General features: G+C 39.7%; 1 long non-coding RNA gene across 1 annotated transcript in view; it reads right to left on the bottom strand.

Annotated features, from left to right (window-relative positions):
- Positions 1-3,564: 3,564 nt before the first annotated feature.
- Positions 3,565-20,051, bottom strand: part of LOC114015866 (uncharacterized) — a 44,098-nt gene continuing 27,611 nt past the window's right edge. Inside the window, exons 4-12 of the long non-coding RNA XR_008734022.1 lie at positions 19,005-19,119; positions 18,748-18,910; positions 17,248-17,417; positions 16,766-16,880; positions 16,025-16,187; positions 13,049-13,256; positions 7,523-7,664; positions 6,481-6,526; positions 3,565-5,530 (exon numbers count right to left, since the gene is read on the bottom strand). This is a non-coding gene — a long non-coding RNA (uncharacterized LOC114015866). The remainder of the gene's footprint in view (positions 5,531-6,480; positions 6,527-7,522; positions 7,665-13,048; positions 13,257-16,024; positions 16,188-16,765; positions 16,881-17,247; positions 17,418-18,747; positions 18,911-19,004; positions 19,120-20,051) is intronic.

Below are 20,051 nucleotides of genomic sequence, written 5' to 3'. Positions count from 1 at the left end.
TTCCCCAATACTGAGCAATCGAACATGTTTACCAAAAGTGACCGCCAGCTACACACAATTCTGCTTTTGATTCTGTAAAAAGATGACCTAAATGTCTTCCTTATCATTTACTGTGCATCTTTCTCATACGCTTATTTTTCATAGTAAGTATTTTAAAATACCCAGCATTGTCTTCCCATTGAATTTTTCACAGTATTTTGAGCAGATAAGCCATTTCCTTACTGACTTCTGTATTTTGTTGAGTCAGGTCTTTGCACTCAATTACAGTGAACAGAGTAACAATCCCTCCTAGTACTAAGCATTTGGCTCTTTCAAAGATAAGTTGAAAGCTCAAAATTTTTAGACTTTTTTTTTTCACTTTTCTGTCAGATTCAGAAAACAAGTAGTAGTTTTCCCAAATAACTCTTTTCTACGTGGCTTCTTTGATTGCAGACAGAAGCAGCACTATACAGCTGAGGTTGGTTAAGACATCAAAACCCGCAACAAAATTAAGTAACTGGAAGATGGATGAATTTCAGAAGATGTAAGAGTCAGGAATGCCTTCTGCCATCACTGAAACTGGTAATACAGCAAGTTATTGCTTATTGTAGCCCTGCACAGAACCAAAAAGAAGAAAATATTTTCACAAAAGAATCTGGTATTAGAAGGACTAGATTCTGCTCGTTATTAATGGACCTGGGGCCAGCCTCTGGTACCACTGCATATTACTCTTCTAAATCAGCATTAAATCACACATTCAGAGTCAAAGACCTTTCACTTAGGCAGCTCTTTAGCTGGTATGATTTGTTTCATGTCTATAGATTGTTCACATATTTAAATTGAGTTATAACATTGCAGAGTTGATCTCACCAAACTTGATGTGTCCTAATTCATCTTTGTGATGACTGCCTACTTTAAATCATATTGAACAGCACATCTTGGAACATAACTGTGTCTGAAAGCCGAGGTCAAATATGAAACTTATTTTTTATTATCCTGGTATTAAGAGCTGTGAACTGTTCAATATGTATGCTAGTCTTCATCAAAGACATAGTGCTTTATTTAGTTTAAACTTCTTTTAAATAGACATGCCTTTTTCTTGTACAAGTTACCTTTTTCAACCTACTTCTCCATGATGCAATCCATTAAATTAATACTAAGGGGCAAATCTGGGTGTTACAACCTGTAACCACAATGAGGGCATGCAGATAGATTACCAACGTGAACACAGGGGTGTGAGTTTGTGCTGTAAAAGTGGCAGGTGCATTGCATGACTACAAAGAGAAACTGCTCCGTTTGGGAAGCCTGCCATAAACACAACGACCTAAGCAGTAAGGGTTACAATGAGCTCATATTTGTTTTAATATTGTTTGCTTCTCTGCTCAAAAAACTCCCTGGATTATTTTGACCTCAAGTGTTCGTTCCAAAAAGGCGCTTATCTGTAAACACCACCTGCATGGTAGAGCACATCATGAGCTACCGCTGCCACTGTATTGCTTTCTTATCATTCATAATGTGAAAATTTGATTGCCCATACAGCCAGCCTGCGGGCTGCCAGGCCCTGCAGATGGTAGACACATGTGTGCACAACATTTGCATTTTATAGCTTTGATGAGAACAGTCAATAAAATGAAGGCTTTTCCACCTCTGCCACTGTCTTGGTACAAATGGTCTTTTTTTAGTTGCTGTTTTATCTTTATCCCCGCACTTTCCAGATGATACTGTTTTTAAATATTTGTACTTAATTTTGGCATTGGTAAGCAGTTGGCCCACCCATTGGATTTTCCTGGAGCCAATATTTTCTTGGTGTTATCCGGTATTTTAATTCATTAGCTTCCCTCCCTAGTGAAGGATTAACTTCCATCTTGTCTTATCTGCTGTTGTGTTTGTAATCAAAGTAACTTCTTCAGTGTAATTCTTTATTAGCTGGGTTTCTGTGGCTAGGTGGTAGACTTGGAGGTTAAAATCAGCTCCCCTCCTCATGCCTGTGGTACCTGAAGGCTATGCAGTCACCTCACCCTTCTCAAGGCATTTGCACAGACAGTGATGCGCACCTCTGAAGGTGGTGATATCGATGATCATGGTGAGAGCAGCAGCAAACCCGCATTTCATACCGTTCAACAGTGTATGCTTTGGTTTTGAAATCACTACGCAGCGTTTATGCAGCGAGGGCTTCTACTGGTTTATTGTCTGAACGATCAACATCTCCAATGACTTGTCTGAAGATAGATAGAAATGGTAAGGACATAACTGGATTACCACAAAACAAGCTTTTTCCTTTGTCTTAGTTTGGAATAGGCAAATGGTTGAACCTCTTTAGGGACTGAAGAAGGAGAGGTACAAAACTCTTCAGACAGCAAAATACACAAAGCTCAGCCCTGTTTTCATTTAAGCAGACCAACTCACTGAAATATTTTCTATCTCTTCTGGCTTTTGAGAAACAGTTCCAATAATGCAGCTTTGGGTATTAAAAATAAAAGCTTTGCCTATGTATTTATTTGTTCAAATACCCGTTCCGGTATGATATATCAAATACACAAGTGGGGTCTTTATAACACTTTCTGTCCCGAAAAGTCATACCAGTCATGTAGACTTCAACAGATGGCACTTTCCACAGGTTTTCTTACATAAAAATATAAGGGCAGCGATCACACCAAAGGTCTGACTACCTCAGTCCGCTCTCCCTGACAGCATCCACAGGCAAAGAGCAAGAACAGAGCAAGCACGGAGGATTTCCCAGCTCAGGCTCTCTCTGCTTCTGGCCGCTCTCAGCTTCAGATGTCGTTTCCATGATTTAATTACCCTCAGTGGATTCCTATTCCATGAACTTGTTCAATTTCCTCTTAAACCAGACTAAACCTTTAGCATCTACAATATCATCATTCATGATTTTATAGACCCTGTCATTACCCTTGTCAGCTGCCTCTCTTCTGGAAGAGTCCTAGTTGATTTGATGGTTTCCCATGTGGGAGCTGAGAATCATTGCCACTTTGTTGCTCTTCAGATCATTTCCAATTACATAAAGAAGTGTCACAGGTAACCAGAATAGTAGGTAATCTAGCAATTTCCCATGTGAATTATTCTGTGCTGGGAAATGGGAGACATATGATTATCTCCCACAGATATAATCAATTCATAAAAATCCTGAAGCAACTTCTTGTCAAGTTTTCTAGCTCATTCATGATATAATGATTAACTGTGGGTATTGGACTTCAAATTGCCATTACATGAATGACTCAGCCATCAGAGGAATGGTACATTTTGTTATAGACAGTGTTTACAGGATTGAGAAAATACAAGTTCTAGAAAATTGTTTTTCATGATGCAAGTGTTTTAAGGGCTTTCTGGTTCTTGGACTGAATAGAGGGATCATTCTCAGAGAATATTTACTTTTTACTATAGTTCCGATAAGAGGTTGTGAGGAGTACTACCAGTATAACTGCATTCAGGAACACATAGATTAACCAAAGTACGAGTTGCCAGGGCAGATAATGGTTCTGTCTCCTTGACCACATGCCGTTCTGCAGAGATATGGGGATTCTAACCGCCCAAGTGCTCATTTACACTTCACGTGACCATTTTGATTGTCTTACTGAGGACTTTGAATATCATAATTATACTCCCAGGTTTAAAGCTGGGCTGAACATCTATTTTAATTGCTAGCATTATAGTAGCTAAATAAATTCTTGTCCTTCAAGCAGTGTGTATAGTCTTACACACTTGCTATAGAACTTGTTATTGTGTTCCTTCATCTTAAAAAAATTAAAAGCAATTTTAAGCTGTAAAACTGGTGGCACCACGAATAATAGCTCCCATCGATATGTTCTTCCAAAAGTGAGTCTACACGAACTGATGCAGTCATAGTTTGACTTATCTTCTGGCTTAGCCAGCCATAAACTACATCTTCTTTGAAAGCAAAGTAGATGCACTTATATACACCCAAGGAAATGTGATGGCTTTAATGTGGCTACCCAGGTTTTGGTCTAAAGCGGGCTTACGTCTAGTCAGGTAGGTCTCAGGGTGGAGCAGGCATCATTGTCTGCACTTGTTGTTTAGTCATGCCCGTATGTTTTCCAGAGATCACAAAGTAAAGGGTACGACTGGGTCAGAGCAAACACTCCAGCTCTTTATAGCCACAAGCCTTTAGGGTAACTAAAATCAAACTAGCATTTTGTGATCAGGTCCATTTATGCTAAAAAAAAAAAAATTAGAGAAGGGCTAAGTTGAGGTGCCTGACTGCCTCTTTTACTCTCGTTCCATTTCTTTTTCTTATCTGCAAGTGACATTTTTGTTTAAAAAATAAACACAGTAAAGAAAATAAATTCAGGAGGAAGGAAATGTGTATATCTTTGTCAACAACTTTGCATTGCCATAGTAAATGCGATGCAATAGTTCTAGCATCCACTGGAAAATAGCATCACATTTGCTGCTGACAGTATTATCACTCTTTTTTATGGCAGAAAACCAGGAGCTTTCCCCTATGTTAAGTTCTCATTTGCTTAATCTCGTTCACTGGCTGGTACCAGACTTCACAAATTGGACATTTTTCTTTTCAAGCCATGCATGGATGTACATTTTGATTCTACCATTAAACTTAATGGAAAAAAATTTGACCCATCTATGTCAGCACATTTTTATGAGTAAAACCCCAGAGCCTTTTATTCATACTCTTGGTAGCTTATAAGTTTATATGCAGCTTTGGTAAGGGCTTTTAAATAAGTGAATGTATTTTAAAACAGTATTTGTCAGAATTCTGTATTATTACATTTTTCCAATTCTGTTGATTTATATATAATCTTCTCATTTCCTCCCTCTGGCCTGTAAAAATGATCCTCACTGCTACACTGCTCATATAGCAAAAACTGGCTGACTTTAGTTCAAATAGCTATTGGACCGACTCTCTCCTGAGAGTGTCCACATGCCAAAAAATTCACTTGATAATTATTTGTGTCTTGTAAATCTTCTTTCCCTCATTTTTCCAATCCATTGAAACCCTTTCTTGACCTAGATGTGTTTCCTAATTTAACACAGTTTCCTTGTATACTCTAGTTGCCCTTGATCTTGTATACATTTTCTTCTCTTTTGCATTACATGTAGACAGTCTATACCTAGCATGCTAAGAAGGATCCTTACAGCTTGCCTTTCTACAAATTAAACACAAATTACAACACAAGCCCCTAATGAAGTCTCACAGCATGAAAACGCTCTCAGCCCTCATGTGGAGTTGCTTTGCCTTGTGCTTTTCTGGGGGTGGGTAAAGACTAAAGCCTCAGGAGGCAGAACCCATCAATGGTTAACCCCATCTCTCAGACACCTAAATGCCGACCAACTGTCTCTCAAATGCTTTTGGGCTTTGAGTACTCTCCCAACATGTATATTCCCCTAAAAAAAGTAAACCAAAAAAACAGAAGTGGAGTAAGCCCTCAGAAAATTTGCAGGTAACAAATACACAGAGCTGTTAAATTTACTTCAGTGCTAAGAACCACGCTGCCAGCCCTCGTTCCGTTTTCCTGCTGCTCCCAGCATGAGCAATAGCAGCCGTGGGTCAAACCTGTGATAATGTTATGCACACAGAGTAAAGTTAGGCTGAGTACAGCTTCTTTTCTACTGAAAAAAACAAAACAAAACCAAACCAACTCTAAAATACAGTTCTCTGATCCTTTAGGATCTTTTGTGGGGAAATTCGAATGGACGTCTCCATCCCCTAGGAAACAGCTGCCTATCATATTTCCTTAAATCTATTGCATAGACTGAACTTATGAAACTAAGTTGCTGCAATACTTAAACAGCTTTAGTGAACTTACATACAATATACATGTTAATAATAATCTTTTTAAATAAAAGTGCATTTTCAGGTTCAAATGAAAAATTTGCAGATTTTTTAAACCCTTTTTTTCAAGGTTACTTTTTTCCCAAAGTTTAGCCCCCAAAGTCACAAATTATTGGGTGATATATTTCTTTCTGTAAATGTATTTATTAATTTTAATAAAGAATTTTAGTTTCATTGCATTTTTCTAGGTTCTATATTTTAAAACACAAAATATTTACCAAAAGAGTTCCTGAAAAATAATAGCGAGTTAGTTAAATAACAAAACTCCTCTAAGATTGTTAAAATAACAGGCTTTAAAATAATTGGCTGTTTTCCTGCAGCTCTGCTTAGTACAATTATTACCATAAATTATATTTATTTTCTTTTCGTACATTCCCAGTTCCCATATCTAGTTGAATACTTTCATTCTCTTTCCTTCCCCGGACAGAAGTCTACAGTCCCTAGAGACCACGTGGGTGCTCACTGTGCAAGTCCTTAGGTCACTATGGCCCCTGCCCCAAAGTCAGTACTAGTACAAAATTAAACAGTGGCACCCCAGTGCTATATATTTGTGTGCTTCAAACGATCTTGAACAAGTGACCCCATGGACACAGATGACTTCCATGAGCTGAGGGACATCTTTCATGGAGCAGATGACTCCCTGTTCATTGAACAGTTGTTTGGCAGCCTACCTGTGGGCAATGTCTTCATCCTTTCATTGAAATTCCATCTGGGTCCCTGGAGAACACAGCTTTATTCACACAGCTGTAAGACTCTCTGACTTACAATCTGCTCCTGCAAGATAACCTCTTCTTAATTGGGTGTGTTGTGGGCTTTGCTTTGGCTGATGACTCTAGTTATCACTTTGCAGCCTGCATGAAAAAGGGCCTAGAACCTCTTAATGAACACTTTGTCTAGGCTTCCTGTCTCCTCTGTCACTGAGTGACTAATTACTAATTTCCAGCTATGAATAATTTACATTACATCCTGCTTCATAACCCCAAGGGTATTTCCTTGAACTTATGTGCTTTAAATTTCTGCAGACATCTTCATGCTCCTGCAAAGGCTTCACTGAACACCTACCTGAAATACACAGCAATTTTCCAAACAGGTATTTTTAAATATCTGACATCGCTCACAGCAATTCAGAAATTTATCTCTGAGTGCTCTGCTAAATCTAATGTGTCAAATTGTTCTTTTTCCTTATATAGGATTCTTTCAAAATGTCTAGTTTCCCAAACAGCTAAATGGCTGCCCTTCCCCACACACCAGCTCTTGACTAATCCTCTAGTCTTCCCCCAAAATCTCTCTGCAGAGCCTGGATTATGATTATTGCAATAGATGTCCTGGCTGCCACCAGCTGACCTGGTTATTTCATTATGCTTTTTATCACAATCATTTCTAGTGATCTGGGCAGACTCTGAATGCCCAAGGGGATGTTTTTCCAAACATGTAATTATTCTCAGTTTACCACTTCAATTGTCAGGACTAAACCCCTGGCTGGTCTCTTGATTAGTTAGAATTAGAGCCTGTGGCTCTGTGCTGTTGATCTCTCCTCCCTGCCTGACCTAAATTCCATTGTACACCTGCCATCATGCATCCTGGTACTTGATGTTCTGCCAGCCTCGGGTTTTAATTTGGGGAGCTGACTGGGTAAGGCAATTTGTCTCTGCATCAGCTTGTGGACCTGCCACAGAACTACCATGCACATGCTTCTGAGTCAACAAAGCTCACCAGGATGGAGGACACATCCGAGGGTGCAGCCTTTGCCCAGCGCCTCTCACTCCTCACGTGCTCAACACCACGCGGCTGCTTCAAATGCGGCTGCTGGTGGTGCTGCTCCTGCTTTTGGCTGGCACTCCATGCGCAGGGAAGTCTGAACAAAAAAATGAGCACAACACTCAGTGAGAAGTTGTGGAGTAAAAAAAAATGCCATGGAACAAACATATGTAGAAGTCATATTTAAAGAGAGCAGTGTCGCTCAAAGAAAAAGAAGTTTATTGGAGAAATACCTCACTGTCTCTACACACTTGTGCTTAGCTAGAAGGGATTTGTAGCCTTATTATGATTTTTTTCTAATACATGATATAATCAATGTTTTGCTCTTACAAATAATAACATGAACATCATCCAGCCAAAGCCTTGCAACAAATTGCCTCCGAGGCAGGAGGCATCTAGGGTACTTTCAACAGCTGGCAACAGCTCTGGGGCTATGAAGTGGGGAGCTACAGTTCTTGCTGTCTTCAGGTGAAGCTGTAGAATAATTTTTTTACTTCTGTAACTCAAACTGATAAAACCTTAGGGCAGCTGGTTAGAAATCTGACATACTCAAAAATTAGTGAACACTAGAACATTTTGGGCCAAAGAATTTGGTCAGAGCCATAACTGGAGTTCAACTGGAAAAGCCCACAGTATACACCAGTCCTATCCAGGACAGCATTTGACACTGCTGTTCTCTGAAACAAGATCTTTTGGAATGTTCCTGTAGCTCTACCAGAGCTTACCATGCATCTCTGCTCCCAAGCAGTGCAGAGGTCTACTCTCCATTTTCACAAGACAACAGGACGAAAATAATGGGCCAGTTGCCAAAGTGTCAATAATTTTGGACACCTGAAGGTTTATGCAAAAGATGGAGTGTCCTATTTTTGGAAATAGGCACCTAAATTCTGCCAAGATCCGATTTAGGTGTCTACATCCTTGAGTAGATCTGACCAAGGTGATATGATCTAGATATATTTAAAATTTAAAGACTACTTCTATACATGGATACCTAAAAACCTTCAGATTCTCCTTTTCTGATAAGAAATACCCAGATTATCTCCAACATATACTACTGAAATGTATGAAATGGAATAGTTTAATTAAAATCAGGAAAATAGGAAATGTTTCCAAGTAGTCAGAAATGTTCATGTTTCAAACTGTATGAAACTCATATTAATTATCACTGCAACATATAAGTTCAATTAATGGTGCAACCAGAAAGAAAACTATTGACAGAAAAAGTGAGAAAAATTATTAAGACAGGTAGTAAAATGAATTATTTTTGTCAGTGTGTCACCAGTAGTTTGTCGGGTGACTATAAATCTAAAATGCTTCCTTGTGTTCCATGAAGGTAGAATTATACTGAAAAGCACATCTTGATATTGTAGGCAGCACTGGAGAAAAATTAAACCTTCGGTGTCTCCATTTGAAATGTTCACTGTTGTCAAAAATACAGACAAGGAAATAATTTTTTTTTTCCCAATTGTTTGCTATATGGGCAAAGACTTTGCCTTTGTACATGTGTGCACAGTGCAAAGCTCGTTTTGGGTGTGACTGTCTTTTGGATCTGTTCTACTTTCTATAAATAATTACTTATGCAACAAAATCTGTTTAACTCACACGATGCAGCCAGGAGTGGTATTCGTTAGTCTGTTCTCTTTTACCACTAGCAAAATCTCTATCCTGAACTGACCACTTTTTTCTCGGAAGAAGGTTCTCAAAAACTTATTTCTCATCCTCAATTTTTTCTCTCAGTCCTAGCAGGGAGAAAATTTCAGAACAGCTTTAAAATCCAGAAAGAATCATCAGCCAAATTACTGTAACATTTGTAAACTGCACCTATGGCACAGAGTCTAGACTGGATAAAAGGTCTGACCCGTTTATTGGGTTAATTCTAGTATAATTTAAATACTAACAGTTCTTCCATCTGATACGATATTTGCCAGAGCAGCACTGCACATTCCTGCTGAAGGTTGTTAGAAGAGATTGGCAGGGCCAAGTGTCCCATTCCCACAGCTCCTGAGCACCGCAGGGCCAGTGAGCAGCTTCACGTCTCAGGAGCAAAGCTCTAGCACAAGCTGGCCTTTAGACCTTCATAATTAGTCATGAAGTACTCACGGCAAAATTGACATCATGAGATGAATGCATGTGTTAGGGTTTTCAAAAGAAGTGAAGGGATCAGAGACAGCTCATAGGCAGCTGGTGCCTACAGCCCTGTATCTTCCTTTAAAAATTCCAGCAAAACGTATTTCTTCTAACAAGGAGGAGCAGGGCCCTCGATATTGCTAGTGTCTTTCCAGTCAAGTACCCAACTCCTCTGGGGCCTTTTAGCATTGTAGCCTTGGAGACAACTAAAAAAAAAAAAAAAAATTTCTGAATCCATGCCAAGTGGGAAAACAGGACAAACAGCCTCCCAAGAGCACAGAAAGCAAAGATGAGACAGGAAAAAATAAACGAGGAGAGCAACAGTCCTATTTCATTCTGAAGTGGGGCTTATATAAAATAAATGATGATGAAATTGCTGTCCAAGTGGAACGTAAGAGAGAAAGAGAGAGAGAGCATGAGAAAAAGCTTTCATACATTAAATATCTGCAGTTAGCACTTTCAGTTAAGCTGGAAACTCCCAAGTTTCCAAGGCATCTTGCAGTAGACTGTACAAATGCCTAAGAAAGAGTAAAGGTGTCTTGGATCAGGCAGCACCCAATATGTTTATGCAGCCTTGATGGAAAGGGACATGTTTATTCAAGCTGCTAGCCAAAATTCTATGTGCTAGAGGCTGTTAAGGAAGGGAAAGAATTTTTTATTTGTAACAGTGCAATGTTACATATATATATATAAAAAACCCACCTAAGAAAAATGGATTAATAGAAATTTCAAGCCAGGCTTTCACAAACTGGAGAAGGAATAAGGGAGAAGAAAAACAGGGTGGGGGGTAGGAAAGCCCTTGGAGTTGGACTCTTGCTTCCCAGAACTCAACAGTGATTCAGTGTCACCCAGCAATCAGGCACTACAGTGAGGTGTGCTACCATGGGGGCTGCACCACGGTCCCACCCTCCCTCTCTTCCCAGCACTACGAGTATCTCTGTCCTTGCCCATCTGTGGTCGTGCTGTGCAATGGGGATCAGAGTGCCAGCTTAGCTAAACTCCAAATATTTTTTCTTAGGGATCAGATTTCACCCAGGTGAATAGTCTGAATCAATGCACAGCAAATTTGTAGGTATTTTGGAAAAGAGTATCTGTATCTTCCTCTAAGAATGTGGCTTCTCATCAATAACACACACACAAAAATATATATATAGCTGAGAACTCCATGTTTCTGTGTGTTTGAAAACTTGCAGAGCAATACTGCTAGATGCTGCAGTGACTCAGGAAGGCACATTTTCTAGGTAGAGCCTACTCACTCTAAGCACTGGAGCTGTATCTCCTTGTTAGACTGAGTTGCATGTCACTATTGAAGTATAACTCATGTGTAAGGGGCTCATATAATCTGCCTCAAGGAATTATTACCATACTTAAATTGTTTTGCAGGCACTGGATTTCTAGTTTGGCAATAAATTTAGAGTTTCTTTGTCTTGCTTTATTTTGTTTCAGTGCATAACATCCACTCACCGCCTTTTCTTCCCCAGATATTTGAATACTTAATATTTTCAAAGCAAGAGGATTTGTTTGTGTAAGTGTAAATATGTTTGTATAAATTTGCATACCTCAAAATGCATGCAAATAAAGACAGGGGGATGAGAGAGAGACAGAGTGTAGAGAAAATAAGAGGAGCAGGCTAAAGGAGAAAACCCCAGAAAAGACAAGCTTCCCCTGCTTGAGTCACTGCTGGTCTTTTGACTCGCGTTTGTGATTTTTGCAAGGGAGCTTGAGTTTACAGTTCTCAGATAGTACTTGTGAAGATCCAGCTATCTAGCAGATGATTTTGTGGACATCATGGTCCCATCCCACACAGCCTGTCTCCCTCTGTCCGCCTCGCCCGGCCACAGCCGGTGGCAAGCACAGGGGTAGGGTCTTGCAGAGCGTAGGCTGGCTGGGTCTGGGGCTTTTTTACAGTAAATGGGTCTGCAAATTCCCTTGGATATTGTTTCAGCATAAAGGAAAAATCAAGGTTTTACCAAGATTATTTCCGTCACTTGTCAAACCAAACAAGACGGGAGAGGAACGCTTTTCTGTTGCCCTACAGATTCTCTCACAGGGTGGTCCTAAACTGTTTGCCCACTCTCTGGGACTGGGTCCTTACGTGCCCCATCCAGGCCCATGGGAAAGTAGCAGTCATGCAGGCAAGGGTGCTGGTTGCTCTTATGCTGATGGACGCTGTGGGTACAGTAAGAAATTAAACAGCTATTGAGCAGATATCGGAAATGTGAAGAAGAAAGGGCTTTGATGCAGGCTGTGTTTAGGCGTTTGGCTGCAGTGTGGGCAACATGTCCCTTCACAAAGCAGTTCACACTTTATCATATGGAAGCTGAATTCTTTGGTTTTTTTCTTAGACAAACAGAATCTTGCTGTACTATTCTTAAGGCAGCAGTTCCTCCCACTGGAAAAGCCCGGACACCTCAGCTGTAATTCTTGTGATCTAACTGCTTGGCTTCCTAGCTCAAGCAATTTATTTGTTTGATATCATAACTCAGTAAAAAGAGAAATTATAATAAAATCTTCAAAACATTTAACAGAGTGGACTTTGAAGTTTCATAGACTTGGAAGGCCTTTACCCTGTAGATTCACTGAAGTACTTTGCATCTGAACAAATTTAAAAACAAATCTAGGAAAGGATTTTGTTTTCCATGATTTAAGCATAGTTATAAAGAACACTTGGCACACACTAGCTTTGTGTTTTGTGTAAATGTATTAACTGTTGCCAATATTGTTTAATCTGTATCTGTATTACTTTGTATTTCCCATCTGTTCTTTGAATGGAACCTCTGTAATAGATTATGTTTAACATTAATTTAATGAAGAAAAATGGACCTATAATTAAGTTTTATAGTAAAATGTTGTATCAGCTCTATCTTTAGTGTCATTTACAGCAGGTGGGAAATGGCAAGGGATTTTGTGATGGTGCCTCTGGAGCCAAAGCGGGTCATGGCTAAGGCCCTCCGTGTGAATGGATTACCTAGTGCACTGCTGGGGTAAGCTGGTCCTACTGCCAGTGCAAGGAAAAATTCAGTAGAACGGGGCATGTTGGAATTCCTGAATGATGCTACGTAAGTGATGAATTACTAATAGTTCAGTTAAACAGGAGACACAATGGACACATCTGTTAATTTGGAGGATTCTACTTGATAAATTCAAAGTTATACATGAGTGAGTTTGGACCTGTTCACAGCCCAGTGAGCATACAGGAACTGGGTCACTGTTCATCAGGCTAGATCAGACGGTGAGCTGAGACTGGTTTCACATGTGTCTGACTCTACCATGCTGTTACACACACCTTAAAAAGCTGCTCAATCCTATTCACTTGGTAGATCACAATATCAGGCAAAACAGGTTGCATTATACCTGGAACTGAATGTCACAAGCCAGGACACTGTGGCTGTGGTCCCCCATGGCAGGCTCTTCTGCTTTCGTCTTCCTGAACACGTGCAGACTCCAGCACTCTCTCCCATTTCTCTGGCACACACTCGCAGTCACATTCTTTTGCAATCCTCCTCCTCTGTTCAGTATCCTTTCCTCAGGGATCTCACCCCGATGTTGTAGAACTTCAGGACTGGGGGAGAGGAAAAAAAAATAAATAACCCAAGCCAAGATGCCCCATTACATCAAAGAACCTTCTTCCATGTTTCTATCTATTGGGTTATCCTGGTTAACAGCTCTGGTTAAGCCCTTCAGAGACACCATCTGTCGGAAGGCTCCACGGCCAATTGCATTCTACGTACATCAACATAAGGGATATTTATAGCATATATCGAGATGCTCCACAGCCAACTGCATTCTACTTACATCAACGTAAGAGATGTATAGCACATATAGATATTTATGTCACTATATATATATATATATATATGTAGATATAGCAAAACAGTAGCACAGTCAAATTCCTTCTACCAGATTTATTTTTTTCATTTTGAGGCTATGTCCTTCCAGGATCCTTTTTCTTCATCACCTTCCCAGTGTACAGTACCCTTCCATTTTACCACCCAAGAGTTTTTAAAAAAACCCAAAAAGCATTTATAGCCACCCCCCTTTTTCACAAATAATTTCCTAGTTTCCTTTGTTGGATGAACACCTTTTAATTAGGGGGCCAGTGTGGAATAAAATGGAACAGAAATCCCTGTTACACTACCACAATGCCATAGGTCCCAAATACAGCACTAGGCCACTAATTAAAAGCAACAATTTTTCTAGACTGAATAGAAATCTTGCTATTCTGCTGCTACTTCTGCCACAAATCGAGACCGAATTCAATCTCTGAAACCTGGAAAATGGTTTTCTTTAAGGTCTGCTCTCTGGCTGATACTATTTCCAGGAATTAACAAGGCCCATCCATACTATGCAGTTGGGAAGTGCCCAACAAATCCCAAGGTAAAGCTCAGGTGAGACATGAAGCCTTGGATGCCAGCTGAAAGGAGCAATCTGATTAGTGTCAGCTCAGGTATCAGAGCACCAAAATCTCCAGCTCTGGGTTGTTAAATTATCTCTCTGATGTGGTACAAAGCTAGAGCTGGGCTCTCCTGAAGTATGCCTGTTTGCTCACAAATCAGGTTTTATGATTGCTAGAACCTCCTTCATTAAGCCCTGGACAGTCACCAGTCATGCTGAGGGATGATTCCATTACGCACAGGTATAATGCTGGAAAAGCTGAACTGACTGTTATTTCATAAGAGAGGAATCCTGTTTCAAAAAATTAAACAGGTTTAAATGTCGTGGACCTTAATGGGCTTCCAAAGTTTTAATATGTCACATTCTACTTGGTATGGCATATAATTTATAAGGATTAGCTCATCTAATTTCTGTCCAAAATGTTCGTTTAAAAAATAATTTGGGGAGAACATTTATGTCCACAGTCAGAGCTGAAGTGCTTTACAAAACCCTGAAGTGGCTGCTTGTGGTAAAGGATCCAAATCCCTTCCATACACTGTGCAACACATACAGTGAGCCGGGAGCCTCGTGAAAAACTTCCCTATCACAGGCATATCCTCTGCACTGCTACGGAGTGCTGCATCTGTATTATCACATTCAAGAATGAACAGAGCAATCACCCTTGCCAGGCCTTTTGCCAAATGGTTAGGGGAAAGCTTCTGTAAGTTTTATACCATAAGTCCTCATTGGAACATAAAACTACAAAACCACCATGAGAACACATCAAAATATCTAATTAATCATTCACTTCAGAGATAGTATAGCATATTGTGGCTGGAAAGGACAAACCTGTACTGCTAAGCCAGTATTTTCAACTGATGCATTTATTCAGAATTTTAGATTTGAAATAGTTGTCTTCAGAAGGTTTTAGAAAAGAAAATTCTAAGGACATAAATAGTCGTTGTACTGTCTGATATCCCAAGCCATTTGTGTCAAAAAGGACACCCCAAAACTGATGAGCTTGGAATCTGTGGCCACTTCCAAGGAATTCTGGCCTAGCAATACAGTCCCAAGTGCACACACACGAGAGTCCTTTGAAGGCTAGCATGTCGCATTGAGAAGGAAAACCTGGTTCACACATCGTTTTGAAATTTCTTCCGTGCCTCATAGAGAACATACAAACAAAAAGAAAGTAAAAATACACAAATGAATCTTCCAAGAAAATGTTGCAATGAAAGCAAATGACAAAGAATTTCCTTTGTTTGGAATACCAAATACAAAGAAAATCTCTACAAACAAACTTCTTTCAGTGATGCTATGAGTTAAGTTCACAACGTAGGTCATGACGTCCTGAACCATTACTGCCATTTCAGGAGGAATTACTGGAAGGAATTCCTCATAATCTCGGTGAAGTCTGTTGTATTTGACAGCATGGAAAGGTCTCCAGCTAACTATTATTAAATGATTAACTAATGCTAACTAATAACTATTAGGATTAACACACACCGCCACTGGATCTGCTTATCTTAGTTCCTTCAGGAGAAAAGCTCGGTACAGAAAGCTGTAAGGCTGCACAGACAAATAGGAAGTCTCTGCTATTTTTTATATTGGTCATGCAACATGGAGACTGCCACCTCCAGCTCACTGGTTAAACTATGACACGAGAACATCAGCTGGGTCTGACGACTGTTGTGAAATCAACGGAGGGTCATTGCCCCGTTCCAAACGTGCCCAGCAGCCTGCCTCAGCAGGAGGTTCAGCACACAGCTGTGAAGGTCAAGCCCATCTGGCCTCGTTTTATGCCCGTGGTATTTTTTCCTACGCTTCACTGTCCTCTAGCTCGCTGATTTCATCTTGGCACTTTTTCCAAAGGTACATAATTATTAAACACTGTGCTCTTGAATTTATCCTAGCAGGTTCTAGCAAAAAAGCTGGCGTTTTCTACCAACCTTTTACCTGTGACAAGTAGAGCTGCTATCTATACGAATGATGCGTGTGAAAAGGAGGTCCTAGAAAATGCCGGGCACTGCCGCAGTGCCGGTGCTAACGCTGGAGGCTGCGTGCTGTGTGAATGCAGCACATCTATTAAAATGCAGAGAAGATTCTTCCCCTGAAATACCTGTGGAAAAAGAATGTTCACTTTTAATCTGTATTTGTTGCTTTCTGAAAAATGGAAAAAAAAAAAAAAAAAAAAGACATTTTAAACCTGAAACATAACATAAAAGGCACAAGCAGTGTCTTTCAGCGTAAACCTCTGGACATTTTCTATATGAAGGTGCCTGGATGATTCTTTGTTTTCTTCACGTATTTAATCGAAAGTGCTTTGCTTTTTCCAGCCATTTCTTTGAGTCACATAGCTGTGACCTAATGTCTTATTTCTTCTGTGTTGCTGGTATTTCACTGCAGCGCTCTGAAACAGTAGACTGTAAATCTAGGGAGTACATGGCAAATGTCAAAAGAGAGGATTAAACTGTTAAAAATGCTCAGAACTGCTTCCTTTCTTTTTCTTTCTCTCTCCTTACTTTTTTTTTTTTAAAAAAAGTCAATTATGGAAGATCTAAAAAGCGGCCAGAGCCAGCAAAAAAACCCCTCACACTACTAAAGGGAAAAAGCAAAGGGCCCTTTAAACATGGAGCTTTTTTAATCTTCATATTTTATCATATATAAAATGAAACATTTCAATGTTTACTTTCTTACCTCTTTGTTTTGGGTTTGGGTTTTTTACTTGATTTAAAATCACTGTTGTCACTGTGTTCTTCCCTTTGATTTTCCATGGGGACACTGGTACCACAGGCATTGTGAACACTTGCTCCTGAACAGAAGAGATGGGAATAATAAACTGTATAAAAAGTTGCTTTAGAAACAGTTTCTAGCGGTTCACTTCAAATTCTGTGCCTGCTAGCCAAGAACATGGATGCTTTTTGAATACAGTGGAAATATCTAATTTTAACAGATGAAATAAATGGAACAAAGCATGTAATAAGGGTACTATGCGGTATAAATATGGCAGAGATGGTCCAATAAAGATTACCTAATGAGCATTAGATTGCCTCCTCTAGTTACAAAGTAAAAACAAATAGCCCCTAACATTATGCATTAGTAACAGGCCCTCAGGAAATGCCCAAACGCAAACTTTAAAACATCAATCTCCAGTGTAGAAAATTTAATCTTTTATTTACCAACCATGATGCTACTAGGTATTCCTTGTATGAATATCAAGAAATCATACAGCCTAGTTTTTCACTGTCTTGAAAGCAAGTGATGACAGCCATGAGAGTACTTCCAGATGTTTAATGAACCCGCCACATTTCACAGATTCAGAGTTTTCTTTTTAAGACCATTTATAGAACTATGGAAAGAGCACAGAGTATCATGTTATTAAAAGGTAGGGAGGAGCATTTTATTTTTACAACAAATTAAAGACATGACTTAGTTTTTTGCAATCACTGTTAGCATCTGTAGTCCAAAAAGAAATGGCTCCAAGTACCTAAAACTAAAGAAGTTCCTACCATTACATTAGTAGATTTGCACCAAAGAACATGTCCTAAACTTGGATGTAGCAAGTTGTAAGGCACCCAGACATTCAGCTGGGTCTGATAATATTCTGAAGTTCACAAAATTTAAAACTGTTTAGGCTGCCGTGTTCGGTGCAACGAACTTTGTGATCCTTGAAGTATTAATTCCCAAACAACAACAACAACTAGAGAGCGACTTCTTAGAAGTATTGCAGAAAAGGGGTATCTCTGTGCAGTTGCAGGGAAACACAGTAAGCTCACAGCCAGCCTAGAGCCGAGCAGGAGCAGCAGCCAGTGTGCTCTGTTGTGATGCTTCAGGCAGCATCTGCTGTCTCCAGAAAATGGAACGGTGTATACAAATAATAAGAAGGGAGACAGGAAGATTAGGAATACCCACACATGAAAACAGGACTATCGCCATTTAAGACAAAGTTGAATTAATTCCTTTGCTCTAAAGTTGGATTCACTTTGATGAGAATTGGAAAGAATGATCAGCATATTTAACAATTAACGTGGTCTGCATTTTACGTTAACAGGCTGTCTACCAGCCAAGTCAGTTTGGTAGCCTTGTGCTTGCTTAGTTCTGATTAACTTATATCTTTTATGCAAACATTAACTCACTCCTGGCATGTACTGTTCTTGCAAGTACTAATCATGGCATAGATTAGATGAACATGAAACAGATTTAGCATATCAAGTTCTGCTAAGGATTATAGGTGTGCAGTCAACAGCAATGTGCTTGCCAAAGGCTACAAAACAGGGAAAATAATACAGAAAACACCCCCTCGTCTGCTTAGTTACACAGCACCATAGTCCTACTGTGTGACAAAGAACTTTTATGGCAGCTGTCAAGCGACCAGGAGTTTTACCGATCACTCTGTGAGATGTCTCCATGGAATGGTCATGGTTATTCAAAGCAGATTCTACTTCATGAAGCTGGTGACTGCATAATAAAGTTATCTACAGGTCCTAACCTATAAATTATTCCTTTTAGAAGATGAAAGTAGCTGCATTGTTTATATGCATATTAGTTCTGCTATACAGGAGCAAAAGTTAGCGCAGGTTCTCACAATGAGATCAGTAAATCATACTTTTCAAAGCCTCATGCTCAGCAGGCTGAACATGCATCTGAAGCTGAGCTTCAGTTCTCGTCCTTTCTTTTACCCATGGCAATCTTAAAAAAGGTACCCACCTGTCATCCCATCTGGCTACAAGTCCAGTCTTTCTGGAGTTGCTTTTACATGTCTCCAGCAACGCCCTCGTGGAAATAGACAGGAGTCCCTCCTGAATCCTCAATCTTTACATCATTTAGGACCTTTCAGAAGCACTGAAACACACGAGAACACAAGGATGGAAATCTACCATTCCAGTTATTAATAACTCTGAAAAAATTAAATTGTGCAGAAGAAAAATGACAGTACCTGTTCTTGGCTTCCAGGTGCTTGAAACAACATTGTTGCTGAGCTTCAGGGCTTAAGGGGAGAAATTGTATTTGCCGGCTGCAGTTAGATACATAGTCTTTAGGGATTCCAAAAACTGCGTGAAAACATGGAGAAGAGAGGAAATAACTCTTACAGAAAGAAAATCAGTCAAGCCATCTTTATAGTTTTTCACTCAAACAAGAGAGCATACATGTAAGCCCAGCTGGTTTTTTTACAAATAATATTACTAACAGAGGCAATTTTTCAGCCAAGTATTAAGCTTGTTTTAGGAGACAGAAATCAACATGATTTACAAGATAGAACACATGGACCTTTATTGTATAGCTTCTTACATACAGAAGGGCAGCTGGGGCTGGAAAGGGTGCTACAGGATCCAAAGGAATCTATCATTCCTTCTTGAAAGTTGCAAAGTCAAGCCATTCCTCACATATTGATTTTAATTAAAGGAATTTTATCGTCTATTTTCATCCTGTTCATCGGTGAGAGTGGCATCTGATCAGTAACCATTGCCTGTAAATACGTTGAACAGTCTCTGTGCTGGAAATTTTTTAGCTAGTGTGAGTGAAATCCTTCAGCTGAGGACACAAAAACCCCTTTTGAAGGGGAAAAGTTACTTTCTCATTGGTATGGTGGAAATTTGGCATCCTACTCCTTTAAACGATACGAAAAATCTTAACCTGAAACAAGCTCAGATATCACTCTAACAGCACCCAAATGTATCACATGATGGCAAGCCTTTAAGATCACAACAGGAACAGTAGCAGATGAAGCAGATGGACCACCAGTATAACCAGTCAGTGACATGGGTACCAAAGACCTGTATTTATACAGTGCTTTAACCAAGAGAAGTCTTACACCACAAAGTGGAGCACAAGGAAAGGCTGTGTGCTTTCCTTTTGCAAAAAGGAAAATAGCTCTGGAATTAAATAGATAGGCTTAGGCTTGTTGCCACAGTAAATCTCTCCTAAATCCTTTCACCCCACTCCAAGGGTGGGAGTGGGAGGTACAGGACATGGTAGGGTTAGC

The sequence above is a fragment of the Falco cherrug genome, chromosome 9 (genome assembly GCF_023634085.1).
Source record: "Falco cherrug isolate bFalChe1 chromosome 9, bFalChe1.pri, whole genome shotgun sequence".
Classification (NCBI taxonomy): Eukaryota; Metazoa; Chordata; class Aves; order Falconiformes; family Falconidae; genus Falco; species Falco cherrug.
This window is presented reverse-complemented; position numbering and strand designations above follow the sequence as displayed.